Source organism: Podarcis erhardii, assembly GCF_964252035.2.
Source record: "Podarcis erhardii genome assembly, chromosome: 1".
NCBI lineage: Eukaryota > Metazoa > Chordata > Lepidosauria > Squamata > Lacertidae > Podarcis > Podarcis erhardii.
Window position 1 is genome coordinate 122,614,291 of NC_138497.1, and position 19,270 is coordinate 122,633,560.

At 41.5% G+C, this 19,270-nt stretch overlaps 1 long non-coding RNA gene across 1 annotated transcript in view; it reads left to right on the forward strand.

The window, feature by feature from the left end:
- The first annotated feature begins 46 nt into the window (after positions 1-46).
- Positions 47-19,270, forward strand: part of LOC309335427 — a 73,188-nt gene continuing 53,964 nt past the window's right edge. The window contains exons 1-2 of the long non-coding RNA XR_014153495.1: positions 47-556; positions 3,852-3,926. This is a non-coding gene — a long non-coding RNA (uncharacterized lncRNA). The remainder of the gene's footprint in view (positions 557-3,851; positions 3,927-19,270) is intronic.

Genomic DNA, 19,270 nt, shown 5'->3' on the forward strand with positions numbered 1-19,270 from the left:
GCAGAACGTGGCCTTCGTTCGAAACGAGCTCGTGGCCCCAGCTTGGCCAGAGAGCGAGCGAGAGAGCGAGAGAGAGGCGCGTCGCGGCCTTCCTCATCCCCTCACCATCCTCCTCCTCTCTCCTCTCCCGGCGGGGGAAAAAACCAAAACCTCTCCCCGTCCCCCAATAAATACTTCAAGGAACCCCGACGAAAAGCGGGCTGGAAGAGAGAAAAAGAAGGGGATGTTGTGAGGAAACGTTGCACTGGGGCGCCTAGATCCGAGTCCTGCCCGGCTTTCCCGCCTCGTTTGTGCGCCTCGAGTCCCGCCGAGTTGCCTCGGGTTGCCTCCTCAGGCCTCGCTGGTGGTGACTGTAGTTGTGGTGTGTGGGTGTGTGTGTTTTTACCCACGACACACGCACACACCCCGTCCGCTTTAACTCGTTGCCTCAGTCTCTCAGCAGGTGAAGGAGAAGGGCGCCGATAGGAACCCCCGCCATTTTCTCGAAAAACGGGCAAACGGGCTTAAGTCAGGTTTCGAAAAAGCAGAGATGCCATTTCGGGTTTGGGAGCAGGAGGTAAGAGTTGCAGAAATGTCCCCAAGTTAAATTGCAAACACCCACCCACAACCAAACCAGCCTGTCTTAGCTCTTAAGCCACCCAAAAATACTCATAATAATTAGAAATAAGTTCTTGGTTCATGAATTGGTTTAAACAATTAAGAAGGGGGAAGAGGGGGACGCTGACCACTAACAATGAAACATACCTTGTAGATATTTTTTCCACATTTATTATGCTACTTTTGGGATATACGGAAGACATGAGAAAACTTGGTGCACTTATTTGTACAACATTATTCTTGTTTATAAAACCCAGTAAATAATAATAATTAGAAATAAATTAGGCCCTGAGGAATAATTCATGCACGGTTCTAAAACACACCTTTCTAAATCGGTGTGATTTGCAAACAGCTTTGGGAGTGGCTACTTTATTGTTATTGTTTATTGCATTTATATACCGCCCTATACTCGGGGGTCTCAGGGCGGTTCACAGAATAAAATCAATATATCAAACCATAAAATACATAATAAAAATAAAAACAACAATAACAACAACCCAATAGCCCCCCCCCCCTTGGCAGTACCTCTCTCAGGCAGCACTTGTCTGCCTGTTGAGGCCTAAGCTTGCCAAAAGAAGCCTTCGGAGACCTTAATTATGTGTTTTTATGATAGTAGTGCTGTGGTTGCAGTCTTAGGTCGGATTTAGGCCCTGTACTGGGTTCTGCCTTGTCCGCTGAAGACTAGTGTCCTAGGGCAGTGTTTCCCAACCTTTTTTGGGCAAAGGCACACTTGTTTCATGAAAAAAATCTCGAGGCACACCACCATTAGAAAATGTTTAAAAAATTAACTCTGTGCCTATATTGACTATATATAAAGTAACTCTCTTTAATAGGCATCAAATAAACACAAAGAAAGTACCGTATTTTTCGCCCCATAGGACGCACTTTTTCCCCTCCAAAAATAAAGGGGAAATGTGTGTGCGTCCTATGGGGCGAATGCAGGCTTTCGCTGAAGCCTGGAGAGCAAGAGGCATCGGTGCGCACTGACCCCTCTTGCTCTCCAGGCTTCAGGAAGCTGTCCGCAAGCCTTGCGCGCCCGGCAGGAGCTCCCGCCAGGCGCGCAAGGCTTGGGGCGGCAGCCTGTTGCCCGAAGCACAGGGAGCCCTCCGGAGGGCTCCCCGTGCTTCGGGCGAGTGTCTGCAAGGCTTGCGCGCCCGGCGGGAGCTCCCGCCAGGCGCGCAAGGCTTGGGGCGGCAGCCTGTTGCCCGAAGCACGGGGAGCCCTCCGGAGGGCTCCCCGTGCTTCGGGCGAGTGTCTGCAAGCCTTGCGCGCCCGGCAGGAGCTCCCGCCGGGCGCGCAAGGCTTGGGGCGGCAGCCTGTTGCCCGAAGCACGCGGAGCCCTCCGGAGGGCTCCCCGTGCTTCGGGCGAGTGTCTGCAAGGCTTGCGCGCCCGGCGGGAGCTCCCGCCAGGCGCGCAAGGCTTGGGGCGGCAGCCTGTTGCCCGAAGCACAGGGAGCCCTCCGGAGGGCTCCCCGTGCTTCGGGCGAGTGTCTGCAAGCCTTGCGCGCCCGGCAGGAGCTCCCGCCAGGCGCGCAAGGCTTGGGGCGGCAGCCTGTTGCCCGAAGCACACGGAGCCCTCTGGAGGGCTCCCCGTGCTTCGGGCGAGTGTCTGCAAGCCTTGCGCGCCCGGCAGGAGCTCCCGCTGGGCGCGCGAGGCTTGGGGCGGCGGCACGGGGCGGCCGGCCGAAGCAAGCGGCGATGGGATTTGGGAGGGAGCTCGCTCGCCGCCCCGCGTGTGCTCGCCGCCGCCGCCGCCCCGCCTCTCGCCGCCGGACTCGCCCACCTCCCTCCCACGGCACACCAGGCAACGTCTTGCGGCACACTAGTGTGCCGCGGAACACCGGTTGGGAAACACTGTCCTAGGGGGCACATCCCCTCCCCCGGGTATTTCTGCCATTACCTTTCATCCTGAGGTCCCAGGCAGGTTGCTTAATAGAGTCTGAGGAGATTAGAAGAGTTGCTTCTAAAATTTCTTTTTAAAATACTGTGAGGCAGTGGGGAAATGAACAAGGACAGGAAAACCCCCTGTATTACATAGTAGTAGCATGTGACGGCTGAGGTCTAGCCCTAGGCATCAGCAAAGCAACTCCAGCACAGTGGTACCTAAGCTCTCGAACGTCATCTGTTCCGGAAGTCCACTCGACTTGCAAAACATTCGAAAACCAAGGCACAGCTTCTGATTGGCGCAGGCGCCCCAGAAACAATAGCCGGCAGCTGCATCCGACATTCATCTTCTGAAAAATGTTTGAAAACTGGAACCCTTAGTTCGGGTTTTCGGCGTTCAGGAACTGAAATGTTAGTACCAGGGCTTCAGGAACCAAGGTTCCACTGTACTGTACATTGTTATGAACAGAAAATTAGCTAAAATTTCTGTAATAATATCTGTATTAGAAGAAGGGAAAAGTGTAATATAGCATGGCTTGATTTCAATAAGGCTTCTGACAAGTTCTTCCATGATATTTTTGCCAGCGAGTTGGTACAATGTGGGCTAGATGATGTTTATATTATGTGGATTTGTAGCTGGCAGGTGAGCCATACTAAAGGGTGCTAGCCAATGGCTGCGCATCAACCTGAAGAAAAGGGACTGATGGGATATCCCTGGGTTGTGCCCTGGACCTGGTGTTGTTTAACACATTTATAATTTGCTTCGTTAAGGAGCAAATGGCACCAAACTGAGTCGGCGAACACCGACAGAAACAGGATCCAAGATGATCTTGACATAATGGGAGACCTGGGCCAAAACTAACAAAATGAATTTCAACGTTATGTGTAAGTTCTGTATTTATATGGCAACTTAAAAAGTAGCTGCTGTTTGAACTTTTATGTTGGACCTTTGGAATGAGATCCACTGAATGCAAAACAAACAAATTTGGCATGTATTGGATTACGTCAGTGTTCTTAAACTCAGTAAGTATGGCAGTACAGTGGTACCTCGGGTTAAGTACTTAATTTGTTCTGGAGGTCTGTTCTTAACCTGAAACTGTTCTTAACCTGAAGTACCACTTTAGCTAATGGGGCGTCCTGCTGCCGCTGTGCCACCGGAGCACGATTTCTGTTCTCATCCTGAAGCAAAGTTCTTAATCCAAGGTACTATTTCTGGGTTAGCGGAGTCTGTAGCCTGAAGTGAATGTAACCTGAAGCATATGTAACCCGAGGTACCACTGTTCCTTCTTTAACAGGCTTTCAGCTTAACTTATATAAAATGAATAACCATTTCTTGATATAAAATAGTTTAATTTTACTTTCAATTGCAGGAGACTTATATTGAAAGAAAAAGCTTGATATATGACGTCTCTGTGTGTAAAGTTGAGGCCCGTGAAGTAATTGATGTAAGTGGAATTATCACATCTGTTAAAAAATACTTATAAGCATTTTCATATTGATAAGTGGATTTCTTTTTATTCTTTAAAAGGATACCCAGAGGAGTTCATAATTATTACAAGTAATATGATTTATTGCTTAATACAAATCATTCTATGGCATTTCTTTAACCAAATCCAGCCACTGCTTAGATTAGTTTAAAGGATTTTCTTTTAATTTTGTTCAAGTGCTGTAAGACCTAGAGTCGTGATAATACGTTTAGCACTACTGAGTGTTTAAAAGTGAAAATATTTATCACATTTTGTGAAGCGCACATCGTTGCAAATGATACAGAAAACTGATTTTAAATAAATATACGATTTCAAGCTTGATGATCATTTATAGCTTAACTAAGATAGAGATATATTACTGCTATGAATTTGATCCTCTGTTACTTCATAATTATCATGGTTTTCTGCAGTGAATTTGATATATAACAGTTGGCGAAGAAAAGCTGCTCAGTTGTGTGACTAAAGATTTTATAGAAAACATCTGACATAATTAGTTCAGCATGTGCACAGTATAAGCATAAGATTTTGAATTAAACTTTGAAGAAAAGTTATTTCATATATGTTACATATGAATCAAAGTCCATACAAATTAACTGTTTATAATATTGTAAATGGTGTTTGGAATATAATTTCAAAACATTCAACAAGGAAATTGAATTTAGCTTCTGTTTAAAGGCTTGAATGAACTGTTCACACCTGTTAGTTTAAAACAGCTGCTTCTTTTATTATCAGTAAGCAGATGCAGAAAGTAATGGAATGTAATAAGATAATCCTCACTACAAAATATCCTCAGAGCATAATGATTCAGTATTTAAATGTAATGCAGCTGTAATTTACAATTGTAGAATTTATGCCTTTTTCTTTTTATTCAAAATGCATATATAGTTGACAACCATTTCTCATGGGGGTTCTGTTCCTGGCTCCTGCATACACTGGCAGAGTGTGTATAAGCATATTCCTCCCTGCCCCCGTTCCGCCCTTTTAGTGATGCATTCAGTGACGTTTTTGGGTAATTTCCGGGTTTGGCACCATGCATGCTTGTGCAATTGCGCGTCATTCAGACATGTGTTAATCAGCCGTTGCCTGTACTTGAAGTCTAAAAATGTAAGAAATCCTATTGAATTCTTTTTCATATCCTCCAGGCCTGATCCTGCATCTGTTGTGCATATGAATTTGCTTATAAGTTCATGTGAAAGGATAACTGACTGAATAACTGCTGCATTTTCTCTGTTTATTGTAGTTTTATGTTTCAAAGTGGGCTTTCAACTATTGAGTCCCATCAGCGGAAGCCCTTTGCAAAGACTTTTGCCTGCCCAATAAGGTTCTCCCCTCCAGCCAATTGAATCTGTGGGGGTCTGGAGAACCCCTGGAATATACACTGTGGGTGGGAAGAGGGAGATTGTTTTGGTAAGCCAAAATGCTTGTGCTGATCGAACATTCGGAAGAGCACAGTGTTGAATTCCTCCCAACAAACAGACATTTTAGAGAAAAAATGTTATCCTAGAGTAGGAGCAAGCCAGAAAGATATGCTTTGACTGTGCACAGTATTCATGAGAATACATTCAAGGTGAAGCAAGATGTTAAAGTGGTATTCTGTGACCCAATCCAAATTTTGTCAAGAAGATAGTGGGAAGGGCAGAAGGCACTTGCAAGGATGGATTTACAGATAGGAATGACAGTGTTTAATCTGCAAATTCCACCCCAAGGTTAATTTTTCCTCAGCTGAGTTTACTTGGAGTTTTGGTGTTTTCTTGGTGGTGGGAATGTTGTAAAACTGTTTGAACAGCATTTGCACAGGGAAATAATGGAGCACTGCTTTCCAGCCAGAAAATTCTTTCCTACAAGGAAGGCTTTTCAAATATATTTTACTGCCTGAGAACAGCAAATAGCACCACACTAGTCAAGGTGTGTAGTACTTGAGGCGGCCAAGATAGCATGGCATCCTTATCAGAAAAACCCCCACAAACTCCTCTCCCTAGGAATGAAAATACTTTAAGTAACATTTTGTTGCTTTTTCATGACTTCTGAATTCAGCCGATAAAGGGAGCAACCTTGTTCTGTCTAATGGTAACACTAGCCCTGTGCCCCCAGCAGTAGCATTACCATAGAAATACAAGTTAGAAACTCTGTATTTCCTTCTAGCTTTGCTTAGACTAAGTAGAAGTGGAATGGAGTAGCCAAGTACCGTAGTTAAATAATTTCATTTTGCTCTGCATGTTGTAGATTGACTTGAAGTCCAATCCTTAACATACTATGTGAAGATACACTTCTGAATAAATTTGATGATTAGCTCTGGATCCAAGTGGGTGTGTTTGGAAATAAGGATTATGTCAATTTTTCTTATACTATAAAAGTAATAATGGTCTGTTATATTAGTATATTTATGGCATGCCAATCACTGTTCCCTGGTATGGGAGCCTCAGCCAAACAACAGAGGCTTTCTCCATGCTAGTGTTGCTTCAGATTTAGGAAAGGATGATGTTTTTTGGTGTGGAACTGGAGTAGATGCATTTTAGGCTTTTCCCATACGGTTCAGGCTACATGTCTGATGTTATCAGAGTATGATGAAAGGTAGCTAATGCTGTTAAGATATAACTGCAGGCACATTTGATTTACTTTGGCTTTATTATGGCTTGAGGTGCAAAAAGGTTTTGTTCCATAATTAAGAGGGATGAACACTATTGTACTCTCCTTATAAACTGCAGGCGGGAGACCTAGTGGCAGATATTTTTTTCTTACTAGGGAATTGCCTCACACTGTGATACCATGTTTAGCTTCCTGGAGTCAAGCATGCATTTCATTTCACAGTGTCCCTAGGAAAATGACATTGTCTAGAGCAGGCATAGGCAAACTTGGCCCTCCAGATGTTTTTGGGACTACAACTCCCATGATCCCAAGCTACCAGGACCAGTGGTCAGGGATGATGGGAATTGTAGTCCCAAAACACCTGGTGGGCAGAGTTTGCCTATGCCTGGTCTAGAGATGTCTTAATATAAAAAAGAAAGATGATTCCCCCCCCCGCCAGATACCACTCATCCTTAGCATTGTGAGAATGCAGCGATTAACTTGGATTGCTTGAAAAGAGGATCCAGAGAAGTGTGTTCAGAATTCAGCTTGCAGGGTGAGGATTTTGTGGCCCTTCTCCCTTCATAGCCCTCTGCACTTATTAAAACCCATTCCTGTGGGCCGAGAAACCCTCTGCAACAGTGAGAGATGGAGCATGGGGAGTTTAAGTAGGATGAGGAAATAAGAATTCAGTGGCGCTGCCTCGTACAAGCAGAAGTATATTTCCTTTTGTACAATACATCCTTGGATTGCTTTAAGCACTGTATTACATAACTTTCATTTGTCCCTATTGTCTGTTCATTTGTCACGGCAATCTTATCAGGTATAATGTATTTAGACTGTTACGTCGGCTACATTATAACTGAATGTAATTTAAGCATAAAGTGTTGACGTTATATTATAAATTGAATTAGGTATTCATTAGCATTGCATTAAGAACCTTTGTATGAACATGCAATCATAATTTACTTATAAAACAGCATTTATTCATTTTAATTTGGGATATTGGCAGATATTTTCATATTTTAAGTAGCGTTGTTAATGAAATGTCATGCAACTGTGAAGCATTATTAAGTCATCACTCAGAACAGAATAGAAGCATAGTAGTTGAGTGTTGTAACTTACGTAGGAGATTAGTTTTCGGAAACATAGAGACTAATGAACATGGCAGCTGCATTATTAAAATATTGTACTCCAGCCCAGAACAGTTTCTTAATTCATGCATACAGGAATTTAACATTAATTCATTCACTGTGTTTTTTGAGTCATCTATCTTCCATGTTTTTAGCAAATTGTGAGCGGAAGCCCTGGCCTGTGAGGAACTAACATCTGCTGCTTCAGCCATTTCCAGCCCAGGAGATTCAGCTGCAGAGTAAAAATTGAAATGCTAGAGAACTGCTTCTAACACCATTGCTCCCCCAAGCTCCTTTTGCAGCTGCCAGCAGATGCAGAAGGCAAGGCGACATCAGCAGCAGCCCAATGACAAAATCCCTGGCCTGTCTGCTTCTGTAGACATATCCAGGCTGGGAGTTTCAGCTGCAGAGTGTTAGTTAGACTATCAGAGGGCAAGGGGAAGACTTCTAACACCATGGCTCTCCATCACATTCTGCATCTACCACCAGAACCAGTAGCTCAGCAGTGGCCCAGTGGGAAAGCCCTGGCTTGTTAATTATTTTCATCCATCTGCTTTGGTCCCATAGTAGAAAAGGCGCTTTCCTGTGACTTAACTAGCTGGCTCTCTAAAGGAGGTGCAACACACAGCCAAGTCCTTTGAGCACAGTGGACAGGCAGAATCATATGGGAGGGCACAATATTTTTCAAATATCCTGATACCATGCTATTTAGGACTTTATAGGTAAGAAGCTGCACCTTAAAGTGCGCCAGGAAATTAATTGGAAGCCATTGTTGATGCAATCAGGAAAGTAGAAAAGAGAGCAATTTGGCCACTCCATTTTGCAGTGACTAAAATTTCTAAATTCTTTTCAAGGGTTACTCTATGCAGAGTGCATTACAGTAATCCAGTTGGCTGTGACAAAGGCATGCATGGCAGTGGCAATATCTGCTTTATCACAGTCAAAGCTCTACAAAAGCACCTTCCTAGCTATGGCAGCCACCTGGGAATCCAGCAGCAATGGCAGATACAGAAACACCCCCAAACTGCAAACCCTGGTTTTCAAAAAGGAGTGCAGCCCCATTCAAGACAGAACAAATTCCTACTTTAGTTTCAGCTCTCCTGCTGGCTAACAGCACCTCTATCCTTTCTGATTTAAAGCTGAATTTATAAACTTGATCCAATCTGTGACGGCACAACTGCACCCTTATAACACTTCAAAACCTCCACTGCTTCCTTGTCATTTGATGGAAAAGATCTATATAGAGAAATTGTTAAAACAGATTTAAGGATATTTATTTTGTTAAGCTGTTTTCTGGTTATCCAGCCTTTCAGCCATAGTTTAAAAAAAAATCCAGAGCAACTATTTTGGCATAGGACAGTTTGTTGGAAGGAAGATTTCATAGCTTGTTATGCTCTATTTATACAAACACAAGTCACTTGGAGTTCAGGAGATATATTTAGGATCAGCATTTGTGCATGGTGTTGCAGCTAAATAAAGTAATGCTAGAGCAGCTTATTAGAAATGCATGAAACCAGAAATGCAAAATTGTCATTTATTAGTAATCAAATATAATTTGAAGATTCAGTAATGGAATCTGAATAAATAGACCATACCTAGACTTCATATTTTGTTTATGTTTGTAAATGATATTTATCATTTTTTAAAATCACCACAATCAAAATATTCATATAATATAATTTTTATTTACAGATATTACTATGCAGTGTTTCTCTGTTATCGTATGTAATTATGTTGGTTTGTAATATGTAATTATGTTATTGTAGTTTCTAGGCAAATCCTGTGTAATTGTGAGAATTTGCCAGAAGGATTAACATTTTGAGAGGTCTGTTATGCTTTATGCATGATGTATCAAACTCTTAACAGAGATTACAAAATGATTTCTAATCTGTTTTCTGATTTGAAGACTGAAGTGTCTATAATAGCTGAAAAAGTATGCTAATCTGTCAGTTTATCATACAAATTTTATAGCATATGGTAAACTAAAACCATATTGACCTTTTGGTCTTGTTGATCACATGGATGAAGATGATCATCTGATGATCTGTACTAATCACTCTGAAATAACACCTGTGCAGAAGGCACCATAATACTGTTTGTTTCTGCTGTATTTCCTCTTGTAGAAATCTTTTATATTTAAAAACAATTTAGTGCACCTAGCCTAATATAAAAAGAATCAGAATATGCTTAATGCAGTGGTTTTATTTTATATTTGACTGTAATTTAAATTCATTTTATAATCATTTTAATTATTTATTTTAACATTTATATCCCGTCTTTCCTCCAAGTAGTTGAAGGTGGCATACATAGTTATTTCACTTCCTATGAGATAGGTTTGGCTGGGAAACTGTGAACAGCCCAAGTCACCCAGTCAGCTTCATGGCTGAGTGGGGATTAGAATGCTGCTTTCCCAAATTCTAGCCTGACACTAATCCTAGGACACTTTACATTCTTAATACAAAAATCCTTAAAAATACGACATCTGATGGGAGGGCGGGTGCCACTACCGAGAAGGCCCTCTGCCTGGTTCCCTGTAACCTTACTTCTTGCGGTGAGGGAACCACCAGAAGGCCCTCGGAGCTGGACCTCACTGTCTGGGCAGAACGATAGTTACACTACATTATGCTTTTTGTAAAGGGACAAACAGGTAGTTGGGCTATGGCACTGTGTACATACTGTTATGAGTTTGGTCAGTCTGGATGATACCTGTGGGTACCTTCCACATCTGTATATGTGGAGGTAGAGGAGACAAATGAGTGGATGTTGGGTGATCCCAGGATGAAAGGTAAACACCAGCCAGTAGCTCATGGACTAGAGGAGCGGGGAAGACTGAGAAATGGGGGAATAAGGGTTGAAGGGTGTGCAACTCAAGATCAAGAGACAGAAGGACTGATGGCGGGGCATTATAGATTTTGGTGCTGAACCTTAAAAACTTTCATTTGAGCTTCTAAACTTAATGGATGCTAATGCATTAATGGTATTGTTCTACCAGAGGGTTTCATAGTACTCCCTGCACGGTGCCTTCTACCTCTAAAATGCCATGTGACTTGATCTAAGTAAAATAGTTTCAATTGAAAGGAGTAAGGCATTTACTCATTCTCAGTGCTTTTTTTCTAGAAAAATAGATGCCGGTACTCACCATGAAGTTGTTACAGTAAGTGCCACACTTTTTAACAAAACAAAAAGAGGTGCCATTGCTGCGTACATTTGGGTACCCCCTGAAAAAAGCACGCTAATTCTGGAAGTCTAGATGCTTGGTGGGGAAATTCTTCCTGTCCATTCCAAAAGAGGACAGGTATACTTTTCTGCTGTTTGTAACCACTCCTAGATTCCTTCACCTTCCAAAGCAAAACAAAGGTTTTGAAGTAAAGGTGCTGGGAAAACTAATAATAATAATAATAATAATAATAATAATAATAATAATAATAATAATTTATATCTCGCCCTCCCCAGCCGAAGCTGGGCTCAGGGTGGCTAACAACAATCAAATAATCCAACATTATAAAAACATCTCATTCTAAAAATTAATTAAAATCAAATTGATGGCAACCGTTAAGCAAAATTCTGTGCAGATTGCCAGAGGAGGGAGTCAGGCTGCGCCCTGACCAAAGGCCTGGTGGAACAGCTCTGTCTTGCAGGCTCTGTGGAAAGATGTCAGGTCCTGCAGGGCCTTAGTCTCTTGTGACAGAGCATTCCAGCAGATTGGAGCCGTAGCCGAGAAAGCCCTGGCTCTAGTTGAGGCCAGCCTAACCTCTCTGAGGCCTGGGACCTCCAAGATGTTTTTATTTGCAGACCGTTAGTTCCTCTGTGGGACATACCAGGAGAGGCGGTCCCGTAGGTACGAGGGTCCTAGGCAATGATACATGCTCCTTAAGCTAAAGCAGTTTCTGTTTCATATGTTCCAAGCCATGTACAGCTATTTTTCCACACTTGCAGTTTTGGAAGACAACATTTCAATAATGCTAAACTTACATCCTGAGATACAAATATTTCTACTGACAAATGACTTTTGTAGGATTTTGCTGAGTAAAGCTATTCTTGTATATGAGCAATTGGCCACCTGCAACTGTTTGTCATGTAGCCTTGTTTGGGAAATACTGGTAGTAACTGAAAACTTAGGAATGTGTGAAAGCTAGAAGCCAGCTGTGCCTTCCTCAGCTTCTTCCAGGTGTTAAGATACATGGTTACTTTGCTTCACTTTTGGCTATGTAGGCATAATAAACTCTTAACCCTTTCATTGATGTGGAATTGTTTTGGTCAAATATAGGGCAGTAATGGGTGAAATAAAAAGCAATTGGATGCCCAGATAACTTCGCTACCTCCTGTACCCTCATTGTACTCATTGCTTCATTCCTTTGTGTGGCAAAAACAGGATGCAACTTCTTGGGGTGGGAGGAATAAGTAAATCCAAGCACAGTCATGGATGGGTCAGAATGGGACATGGAGGGAGAAACTGGCTCCTCAAGTACCACACTGCATTTAGCAGGCATCTTCTTAACTAAAAGAATAGGTTTGCTGATTTTGAAACCCTTGCTTAAAAAGCCACATGCAGAATAAGAATTTGAGGGGCTAGGGCCAAGAATGGGGAAAGGCGGCTGCATGGAACATCTGCATGAACCTGGCTGATTCAGTTAGTAGAACATGGCACTCTTTATCCTAGAGTGTTGGGTTCTTCCCTATGTTGGATGTATATGATTTTCCATGTGATTGTAACTTTTTTTCTAAAAACAAAAACAAAAAAACCCTATGCTGATTGTTGAAACAATCCTGCATAAACTCTTTTGTGAGTTCTGTGAACTGCCCTGAGACCTCCGGGTATAGGATGGTAAATAAATTCAAATAATAATAATTTAAGATGGTAATAGATTGTTTGTCTTTGGGTGAATCCTATGTTAATATTAAGGTTATTATGTTCTTCTATGTATCCATGTCACACATTTTGACATATGATACCATCTTGATGAAATGTTATGCAGCCTGCTTAGATGTTTATACACTAATGTTGTATCTACATGATTCACACAAACTCCTGTACTTTATACTTGTTACAGAACATTTTTTTCAACACTGAAGCATCAGCCACTGAATCAGTAACTCAAACTATTGTCTAGAAGGTTGCTAATCCTTCATTTCACATAGCTGCTTAGATCCTTGTAGACCTTTGCACTCTTTATGTTAAGCTAATATAAGACAGAAGCAAAAGGCTTTGTCTTGATGACAGATAGTTGGATGGTAAACCTCTAAGGAATAATCTAAATGGTGTAGGAACTTGTGAGGCATATTTCACCCTTCCATTTAATTCCTGCATAAGCCAAAGCCAAGCATTATGTTTTAGAGCTTCTGTAGACTGAGATGTAAAACCAAGGTCCTGACCACTTGTAGCTGTTAAAATTCCTATGGGACTCATCATAGAAGTATAAGATGTTAATCTTAATATCCTGGCCAAATTCCAAAAGGGATAATTGCATTCTTCCTACCTAAATTCTCCCTGCAATTTCAATTAGTTCTGGTATTCTTCTTCACTTCCTTTTCTATGATGGGATGCATTCTATACTATGAAGCAGTTGTTGCATTTCATTCCAGAAGTGGCTGTATTTCAGTAACTGATTAAGTGATCACTGTGTATAAACTGTAGGCACTATTGAAGGAAGTGGAACATTTGATTATACAGCTGTAAATTATTTACATTTTCAAGTAAAAGAACAAGGCAATGATAAAGTGCAAAATTAGCAGCAGCAGATAAAACAATAGAGTGGGAGTAAGAATGTTTTATAGTTCCATCCTCCTCATTTGCTTGCTGCTAGCTGGACCAAGCAGGATAGCCAGCAGGAATCAGTGTACATAACACCACCTGGATAAGATGGAGGTTCTATTCCTGCTGTAAAAATTATGTCTTATTTTTAAGCACTGCTGACTTTAATTCACCTGTCCTGCCACCCATTTCTCCTTCCAGCAGCTACCAGCAAAACTTGAGCTACTGTGCTTTGAGGTGGGAATTGCCCTCTCACAATGTGGTGCTAAACTACTCACTTTTACAAACTCAATGTAGAAAGCTGAAATTAGACAAGCAATCCTCCTCACTGCTGGTCGTAAGTCTGAAAGGCCTAAAAGTGATCAAGAGATACAAGAAAAAGTTACTCATTTTAAATAATGTGTGTGCATGTGCATACGTTTTAGAGAGCCATGGCCTGGTAATCTCACAGTGCTCAGAGTACAGTAGCTCAAGAGTCCTAAGCTCCAAGGAGAGATGGATAACTTACTGCTCACTCAACCTTGTGCAACAGTACACAGTCCTGTAGCACTGACTTTGTTCCAGTCTTGCCATGTATGGCAACATCCACAGGTTTGGGTGTTACACTTGGGAAGAAAAGATTTGGGGTTATTGGAGGGCATGGTCCTTAGTCTTACAAGCCGCATGGACATCATGTTGATTCAGCAGTGATGACCTGGGGTGGTCATCTTAAGGTTGAAAATGTCTCCCCTAGAGGTTGTGGACAGGTGGTATTGAAACTAAGAGTTCAAATAAAGCAATCCACAAAATAAGCAGGGAACTGCAGCTGGCCCTGGATAGGTCTGATGGTGCAATGGTACCTCACCCCAATGTTACAACAGCCTGGGAATGGATTTCCAGCAAGTGAGTGTAGAGGAACTAAGCAGAGGCTTGACCCACTTCTGTGGCAGGTAAGTTTGGGAAACGTTAATGGGAGATAAGGGAACAGGTGATGACCCTTAGACACATTTGCAGGTGAAGAAATTTTCTGGGGGCCAGAAATATTATTGAGTCCAACCTGCCGTACTTGCAGAGATGGGAAGGCCTGGAAAAAAACGGAAAAAATGTTTTGGGGGGGGAGGTTTCTCCCCCCAAAGCCTTTTTTCCCAGAAAAAAAAAAGTGTGTGGAATATTCAAACTATATCAAACTGTTTTTCTCAATTTTTCTGGAAACTAGATCTTCCCATCTCTAGTTGTGGGGCCCAGGAACGTGGGGTAGGAAGGCCTTTCTACTCATAAGGTTGGGCCCAGGCTTTGGAGCTGGGCTTCTTTTTTGTCACTTGACAAGGCATGATTTGGTTTATCCAAGGTTCCCACACTTGTCATTTCTCCTGCAGATGTTCTTAATAAGATGTGGCCCCAGTTTAAGCCATTTCATTCAACCCATCTCTATAATTTTGAATCCAGTTGCAATTGTCCTGTGGTTCTTGCAGCTAAGTTTGAGGCTAGATGAGTGTGAAGCTTCTCTTCTAGATGTGTAATCTCAGCCTATGTAGGGCTTCACTTGTGCTTGATCTGGAAGCTGCAGTTACAGGAGTGGGAAAGACTCTGTCAGCATATAACACCTGTGCTCAAAGATCTGTACTAGTTGCCAATTTGCTACTGGGACAAGTTCAAGGTGTTACTATTGGTTTCTAAAGCCCTTAATAACTTGGGCCCAGTTTACCTGCGAGATTGCTTTACCCCGACTTATAAAGAAAGAGAAGCCCAGAGACTGTTTGATAATATTGAGGTCAAAGGAGGAAAGGGACAAGATTTTGGGCCTACACTACGGAAAGTCACTGGACATTTTGGACAAAAGAATTGAGATTTACAAGGATATTCCTAAACAACTGTTGGATCTTAGATCTAACTATTTGGAGCTGACAAGATTGCTAAGGAACAACTCAATCATCTTTAGGTTGGAATTCTCTCAAGGATTATCTTTCACCTTTAGAGGGAAGAAGATCAAAATCAGAACATTGGAAGATAGAGATAAATTTCTGAACGTACACGGAGAGGACCTTCACAAAGGAATTGATCAACTTCCAGGGCCTGAAATACCAGAGGTACCTGCACCCTTGGATCCTGAAGATCCTTTGAATAAGGTACCACCCCTCGAAAAATAACCAGATTTACTCAGGATGTCTCTGCAACTTTTGAGTTGGAACATTAATGGCTGTAACATCCCGGAAAAAAGGAGGAAAATTTTTCATATATTAAAAAAAGAACAATTGGACATTATTTGCTTACAAGAAACACATGTGACTAGGCTCCATAGAAAGGTGTTAATAAATAAAAGACTTGGTCAAGAATTTATATCTTCGGACAGAGTAAAGAAGCGAGGAGTGGTGATATATGCAAAAGAGAGCCTGTCACCTAAATTTTTATTCAAAGATGAACACGGAAGAATATTAGCAATTGAGATACAACATCAAGGAGAAAAGATTCTGATACTAGGAATTTATGCACCAAATGACGGGAAATCGGAATTTTATAAGAAGTTGCATGAGATTATGCTGGACTATCTGGACTACAACAACATCATTATGATGGGAGACATGAATGGGGTCGTATCGACTAACATGGATAAGTCACAAAACCAAAATGTTACAAAAGACGGCAGACTACCAAAGACCTTTTTTGAAATGACAGACAATATGGACTGGATTGACATTTGGAGAACTAAGAACCCCCTGGGAAGAGAGGGAACATTCTTCTCTGAAGCCCAGCTGACTTGGACAAGAATCGACCAAATATGGATAACTAGAGGTCTGGCACCCAAGGTTAGAAAAGTGGAAATCTGCCCAAAGACCTGCTCCGACCATAATGCGCTGAAGATGGATATGACACTTTTGCCAACCGGTTCCTTTAGATGGAAGATGAATGACAATTTGTTTAGAGATCAGGAGATTATTAAGAAGGCCCAAAAAACTCTGAAGGATTACTTCGAGATAAATATGAACACTACTGTGGAAAAAAGAACTATCTGGGACGCAAGCAAAGCTGTGATGAGGGGGTTCTTGATACAACAGAACGCCGTAAAGAAAAGGACACAAAATGAAAGGAAAGATAAGATCTTGCAGAAAATTAAAGAATTGGAGAAGAAATTAAGATCAAATCCGAAGTCACAGCCGATTCTGAGAGAAATTAAACTATACCAAGCACAATATTCTAAATTGATAAACCAGGAAATAGAGTGGAAGATTAAATTAATGAAACAAAAAACTTTTGAATCGGCGAATAAATGTGGGAAACTGCTTGCATGGCAGTTGAAGAAGAGACAGAAATTAAACACAGTTACAAATCTAGAAATCGAAGGAAGAAACATTCAGAACCCTATGGAAATTAGAAAGTGCTTCCAGAGATACTTCAAAAAATTATATACTCAAGGGCCGCAAGACGAGGTTGAGATTAAACAATTTTTGGAAAGAAATGGACTAACAAAGTTGTCACAAAAAAACAGATTAATCCTGAACAACAAAATAACACAACAAGAGATTGAACAAGCCATTCAGAACATGCAACTGGGCAAATCTCCAGGGCCAGATGGCCTGACTTCCAAGTATTATAAGACATTAAAAGACTATCTGATCCAACCAATGATGGAGGTCTGTAATGAAATTATGGAGGGGAAGAGGGCGCCGGAATCATGGAAGGAAGCTTTTATCACATTGATACCAAAATCTGAAACTGAAAAGACACAACTCAAAAACTATCGTCCCATCTCCCTTCTGAATGTGGATTACAAAATATTTGCAGACATTTTGGCAAGTAGACTTAAAAGAGTTCTTAATGAAGTAATTCATAAAGACCAGGCAGGCTTTCTCCCAGGTAGACATATGTTTGCCAATACTAGGAACATTATTGACATTTTGGAACTTTTGCAAACAGATATAAATACAAAAGCAGTGTTAATTTTTATAGATGCGGAGAAGGCCTTTGATAATATTTCTTGGAAATTTATGAAGGGAAATTTAAAAGAAATGGGAGTGGGACGGGGGTTTGAGAATGGGATTGATGCAATATATTCAGAACAAAAGGCCAAATTGATAGTTAACAATGTGGTTACAGAAGAGTTCAAAATTGAAAAAGGAACACGACAAGGCTGCCCGATCTCCCCTCTGTTATTTATCTCGGTTCTGGAGGTGCTCTTGAACATGATCAGAGGGGACCGGTTGGTGGAAGGGATTCAGGTCGGAGCGAAACAATACAAACTTAAAGCTTTTGCAGATGACCTAGTTTTGACCCTGCAGGAGCCAGAATCTAGTACGAAAAGAGTATTACAATTGATTCAGGACTTTGGTCGGGTGGCGGGATTTAAATTAAACAAACAGAAAACCAAGGTGCTGGGAAAAAATGTGACAGACACAGAGTCAGAACGGTTTCAGAGAGAAACAGAACTAACTATGGTTAAAAAGGTAAAGTACCTAGGGGTAAACATAACAGCAAAAAATCTGAGTCTATTCAAGGATAATTATGAAAAATGTTGGTCTGAAATTAAGAGAGACTTGGATAGTTGGACAAAATTGAAGCTTTCTTTGTTAGGCCGAATTGCTGCTATTAAGATGAATGTATTGCCAAAAATGTTATTTTTGTTTCAAACACTACAGATTGTGGACAAAACGGAGTGCTTCCGGAAGTGGCAGAAAGATATATCTAAATTTGTCTGGCAGGGCAAAAAGCCCAGAATTAAGTTTAAGATATTAACAGATGCGAAAGAAAGAGGGGGCTTTGCCCTGCCAAACTTAAAGTTGTATTATGAAGCCACAGCTTTCTGCTGGCTAAAAGACTGGCTACTTCTCGAAGACACTGACGTACTGGACCTGGAAGGTTTTAACAATGCTTTTGGTTGGCATGCATACTTATGGTATGACAAAGTTAAGATCAATAAGGCCTTTAAGAACCATATTGTCAGGAAAGCAGTGTTTAATGTCTGGACAAAATATAAAGACTTATTGGAAAATAAAACTCCAAGGTGGCTTTCACCTCTGGAGGCTAAGGCCCGAAAAAGACCCAATATGGAGGCCAAATGGCCAAAATATTGGGAAATATTAGAAAAAGATGGAGACAATTGGAAATTGCAGAGTTTGGAGAAAATGAAGGATAAGGTGCGAGACTGGTTACATTATGCTCAGATTAAAGAAGTTTTTAAAAATGACAAAAAGTTAGGGTTCCAGGTGGAGAAATCGAAGTTAGAAACAGAATTGTTAGAACCAAAGACTAAGGTACTATCCAGAATGTATAACTTGCTGTTAAAATGGAATACACAAGACGAAATGGTTAAATCGGCTATGATAAAATGGGCACAGGACATTGGGCATAACATTATGTTTGAGGACTGGGAAAGGTTGTGGACCACTGGGCTGAACTTCACCGCATGTAATGCTCTGAAGGAAAATGTAATGAAAATGATATATAGATGGTACATGACCCCAGTTAAACTTGCCAAAATATACCATTCGTCTGATAATAAATGTTGGAAATGTAAAGAAAATGAAGGAACATTCTTTCACCTCTGGTGGACATGCCCTAAGGTGAAGGTCTTCTGGGAAATGATATATAATGAGCTGAAAAAGGTATTTAAGTATACCTTCACTAAGAAACCAGAGGCCTTCCTTCTGGGTATTGTCGGCCAGAAGGTGCTAAAGAAGGACCGAACATTCTTTATGTATGCAACAACGGCAGCAAGGATACTCATCGCAAAAAACTGGAAAACTCAAGATCTACCCACACTGGAAGAGTGGCAGATGCAGCTGATGGACTATATGCAACTGGCCGAGATGACTGGCAGAATCCGTGATCTGGGAGAAGAGAAGATGGAGGAAGACTGGGAGAAATTCAAGATGTATCTA